The 5,000-nt window shown below is 47.2% G+C and overlaps 2 protein-coding genes across 11 annotated transcripts in view; both read right to left on the minus strand.

Moving 5' to 3' along the window:
• Positions 1 to 5,000, minus strand: part of ptprma (protein tyrosine phosphatase receptor type Ma) — a 357,435-nt gene that overhangs the window by 124,865 nt on the left and 227,570 nt on the right. The window lies entirely within an intron of this gene.
• The window catches only part of lrrc30a (leucine rich repeat containing 30a), a 327,751-nt gene that overhangs the window by 76,330 nt on the left and 246,421 nt on the right, over positions 1 to 5,000 (minus strand). The gene's annotated exons all lie outside the window — the stretch shown is intronic.

Raw genomic sequence — 5,000 nt, forward strand, 5'->3', positions numbered from 1 at the left:
ATAGGAGAGAAAAGCGGGAGTGAAATGGGAGAGAAAAGCGGGAGAGAAATAGGAGAGAAAAGCGGGAGTGAAATGGGAGAGAAAAGCGGGAGTGAAATGGGAGAGAAAAGCGGGAGAGAAATGGGAGAGAAAAGCGGGAGAGAAATGGGAGAGAAAAGCGGGAGTGAAATGGGAGAGAAAAAATCAGGAGAGAAAAGCGGGAGAAAAAAGCGGGAGAGAAATGGGAGAGAAAAGCGGGAGAGAAATGGGAGAGAAATGGGAGAGAAAAGCGGGAGAGAAATGGGAGAGAAAAAATCAGGAGAGAAAAGTGGGAGAGAAAAGCGGGAGAGAAATGGGAGAGAAATGGGAGAGAAAAGCAGGAGAGAAATGGGAGAGAAATGGGAGAGAAAAGCGGGAGAGAAATGGGAGAGAAAAAATCAGGAGAGAAAAGCGGGAGAAAAAAGCGGGAGAGAAATGGGAGAGAAAAGCGGGAGAGAAATGGGAGAGAAAAAATCGGGAGAGAAAAGTGGGAGAGAAAAGCGGGAGAGAAATGGGAGAGAAATGGGAGAGAAAAGCGGGAGAGAAAAGCGGGAGAGAAATGGGAGAGAATAGCGGGAGAGAAATGGGAGAGAAAAGCGGGAGAGAAATGGGAGAGAAAAGCGGGAGAGAAAAGCGGGAGAGAAATGGGAGAGAAAAAATCGGGAGAGAAATGGGAGAGAAAAAATCGGGAGAGAAATGGGAGAGAAAAGCGGGAGAGAAATGGGAGAGAAAAGCGGGAGAGAAATGGGAGAGAAAAGGTAGAGAAAAATCAGGAGAGAAAAGCGGGAGAAAAAAGCGGGAGAGAAATAGGAGAGAAAAGCGGGAGAAAAAAGCGGGAGAGAAATGGGAGAGAAAAGCAGGAGAGAAATGGGAGAGAAAAGCGGGAGAGAAATAGGAGAGAAAAGCGGGAGAAAAAAGCGGGAGAGAAATAGGAGAGAAAAGCGGGAGAAAAAAGCGGGAGAGAAATGGGAGAGAAAAGCAGGAGAGAAATGGGAGAGAAAAGCGGGAGAGAAATAGGAGAGAAAAGCGGGAGAAAAAAGCGGGAGAGAAATGGGAGAGAAAAGCAGGAGAGAAAAGCGGGAGAAAAAAAGCGGGAGAGAAAAGCGGGAGAAAAAAAGCGGGAGAAAAAAGCGGGAGAGAAAAGCGGGAGAGAAATGGGAGAGAAATGGGAGAGAAATGGGAGAGAAATGGGAGAGAAATGGGAGAGAAAAGCGGGAGAGAAATGGGAGAGAAATGGGAGAGAAATGGGAGAGAAAAGCGGGAGAGAAATGGGAGAGAAAAGCGGGAGAGAAATGGGAGAGAAATGGGAGAGAAAAGCGGGAGAGAAATGGGAGAGAAAAGCGGGAGAGAAATGGGAGAGAAATGGGAGAGAAATGGGAGAGAAAAGCGGGAGAGAAATGGGAGAGAAAAGCGGGAGAGAAATGGGAAAGAAATGGGAGAGAAAAGTGGGAGAGAAAAGTGGGAGAGAAATGGGAGAGAAAAGAGGGAGAGAAATGGGAGAGAAAAGCGGGAGAGAAATGGGAGAGAAAAGAGGGAGCGAAATGGGAGAGAAAAGCGGGAGAGAAAAGCGGGAGAGAAATGGGAGAGGAAAAATCGGGAGAGAAATGGGAGAGAAAAAATCGGGAGAGAAATGGGAGAGAAAAGCGGGAGAGAAATGGGAGAGAAAAGCGGGAGAGAAATGGGAGAGAAATGGGAGAGAAATGGGAGAGAAATGGGAGAGAAAAGGTAGAGAAAAATCAGGAGAGAAAAGCGGGAGAAAAAAGCGGGAGAGAAATAGGAGAGAAAAGCGGGAGAAAAAAGCGGGAGAGAAATGGGAGAGAAAAGCAGGAGAGAAATGGGAGAGAAAAGCGGGAGAGAAATAGGAGAGAAAAGCGGGAGAAAAAAGCGGGAGAGAAATGGGAGAGAAAAGCAGGAGAGAAAAGCGGGAGAAAAAAAGCGGGAGAGAAAAGCGGGAGAAAAAAAGCGGGAGAAAAAAGCGGGAGAGAAAAGCAGGAGAGAAAAGAGGGAGAGAAATGGGAGAGAAAAGCGGGAGAAAAAAGCGGGAGAGAAAAGCGGGAGAGAAATGGGAGAGAAAAGCGTGAGAAAGAAGTGGGAGAGATATGGGAGAGAAAAAATCGGGAGAGAAAAGTGGGAGAGAAATGGGAGAGAAAAGCGGGATTGAAATAGGAGAGAAAAGCGGGAGAGAAATAGGAGAGAAAAGCGGGAGAGAAATAGGAGAGAAAAGCGGGAGAGAAATGGGAGAGAAAAGAGGGAGCGAAATGGGAGAGAAAAGCGGGAGAGAAAAGCGGGAGAGAAATGGGAGAGAAAAGCGGGAGAGAAATAGGAGAGAAAAGCGGGAGTGAAATGGGAGAGAAAAGCGGGAGAAAAAAGCGGGAGAGAAATAGGAGAGAAAAGTGGGAGAAAAAAGCGGGAGAGAAATGGGAGAGAAAAGCAGGAGAGAAATGGGAGAGAAAAGCGGGAGAGAAATAGGAGAGAAAAGCGGGAGAAAAAAGCGGGAGAGAAATGGGAGAGAAAAGCAGGAGAGAAAAGCGGGAGAAAAAAAGCGGGAGAGAAAAGCGGGAGAAAAAAGCGGGAGAGAAAAGCGGGAGAGAAATGGGAGAGAAATGGGAGAGAAATGGGAGAGAAATGGGAGAGAAATGGGAGAGAAAAGCGGGAGAGAAATGGGAGAGAAATGGGAGAGAAATGGGAGAGAAAAGCGGGAGAGAAATGGGAGAGAAAAGCGGGAGAGAAATGGGAGAGAAATGGGAGAGAAAAGCGGGAGAGAAATGGGAGAGAAAAGCGGGAGAGAAATGGGAGAGAAATGGGAGAGAAATGGGAGAGAAAAGCGGGAGAGAAATGGGAGAGAAAAGCGGGAGAGAAATGGGAAAGAAATGGGAGAGAAAAGTGGGAGAGAAAAGTGGGAGTGAAATGGGAGAGAAAAGAGGGAGAGAAATGGGAGAGAAAAGAGGGAGAGAAATGGGAGAGAAAAGCGGGAGAGAAATGGGAGAGAAAAGAGGGAGCGAAATGGGAGAGAAAAGCAGGAGAGAAAAGAGGGAGAGAAATGGGAGAGGAAAAATCGGGAGAGAAATGGGAGAGAAAAAATCGGGAGAGAAATGGGAGAGAAAAGCGGGAGAGAAATGGGAGAGAAAAGCGGGAGAGAAATGGGAGAGAAAAGAGGGAGAGAAATGGGAGAGAAAAGCGGGAGAGAAATGGGAGAGAAAAGAGGGAGCGAAATGGGAGAGAAAAGCGGGAGAGAAAAGCGGGAGAGAAATGGGAGAGGAAAAATCGGGAGAGAAATGGGAGAGAAAAAATCGGGAGAGAAATGGGAGAGAAAAGCGGGAGAGAAATGGGAGAGAAAAGCGGGAGAGAAATGGGAGAGAAATGGGAGAGAAAAGCGGGAGAGAAATGGGAGAGAAATGGGAGAGAAAAGGTAGAGAAAAATCAGGAGAGAAAAGCGGGAGAAAAAAGCGGGAGAGAAATAGGAGAGAAAAGCGGGAGAAAAAAGCGGGAGAGAAATGGGAGAGAAAAGCAGGAGAGAAATGGGAGAGAAAAGCGGGAGAGAAATAGGAGAGAAAAGCGGGAGAAAAAAGCGGGAGAGAAATGGGAGAGAAAAGCAGGAGAGAAAAGCGGGAGAAAAAAAGCGGGAGAGAAAAGCGGGAGAAAAAAAGCGGGAGAAAAAAGCGGGAGAGAAAAGCAGGAGAGAAAAGAGGGAGAGAAATGGGAGAGAAAAGCGGGAGAAAAAAGCGGGAGAGAAAAGCGGGAGAGAAATGGGAGAGAAAAGCGTGAGAAAGAAGTGGGAGAGATATGGGAGAGAAAAAATCGGGAGAGAAAAGTGGGAGAGAAATGGGAGAAAAGCGGGATTGAAATAGGAGAGAAAAGCGGGAGAGAAATAGGAGAGAAAAGCGGGAGAGAAATAGGAGAGAAAAGCGGGAGAGAAATGGGAGAGAAAAGAGGGAGCGAAATGGGAGAGAAAAGCGGGAGAGAAAAGCGGGAGAGAAATGGGAGAGAAAAGCGGGAGAGAAATAGGAGAGAAAAGCGGGAGTGAAATGGGAGAGAAAAGCGGGAGAGAAATAGGAGAGAAAAGCGGGAGTGAAATGGGAGAGAAAAGCGGGAGTGAAATGGGAGAGAAAAGCGGGAGAGAAATGGGAGAGAAAAACGGGAGTGAAATAGGAGAGAAAAGCGGGAGAGAAATAGGAGAGAAAAGCGGGAGAGAAATGGGAGAGAAAAACGGGAGAAAAAAGCGGGAGAGAAATGGGAGAGAAAAGCGGGAGAGAAATGGGAGAGAAAAACGGGAGAAAAAAGCGGGAGAGAAATGGGAGCGGCTGTCAGGATCCGCACCGGGAATAATGCTTTCATCCTTCCAGCTCTTTCAGTGAGACCTCGGGGATTCGGCACGGGAAATTATTCCCATTTCTTCATCCGTCACATAAGACGAGTGCAGCTGCTCGTTTATTCACCACTCACGACATCTCGTGCATGTGTGTGCGTGCGTGCTTGCGTGTGTGTGTGTGTGTGTGTGTGTGTGTGTGTGTGTGTGTGTGTGTGTGTGTGTGTGTGCGTGCGTGCTTGCGTGTGTGTGTGTGTGTGTGTGTGTGTGTGTGTGTGTGTGAGTGAGTGTGCGTGTCACTGAGTCCTCTAATGAACCTTCGGCAAACTGTCGGAGCTTAAACATCTGTGTGTCCCGCGCTAAAGATTTAAACGGAGAGTTCCTCCAGAAATGTAAAGTCTGCCATCATTACTCGCATGACGTTACAAGAGAAGAGTGAACACACACACACACACACACACACACACACACACACACACACACACACACACACACACACACACACACACACACACACACCGTGCCGTGAGTCAGAGCAAGAGAAGAAATGCCATTTTAGAGCCGTACTGTAAAGATTAATGAGCATTTTCTCTACTGGTAGCCTATTTAGTCATATAATAATTAGTGCTGTCACATTGATTAAACGCATCCAAAATAAACGTGTGTTTACATATAA

Source organism: Pseudorasbora parva, chromosome 24, assembly GCF_024679245.1.
Source record: "Pseudorasbora parva isolate DD20220531a chromosome 24, ASM2467924v1, whole genome shotgun sequence".
Taxonomy (NCBI): Eukaryota; Metazoa; Chordata; class Actinopteri; order Cypriniformes; family Gobionidae; genus Pseudorasbora; species Pseudorasbora parva.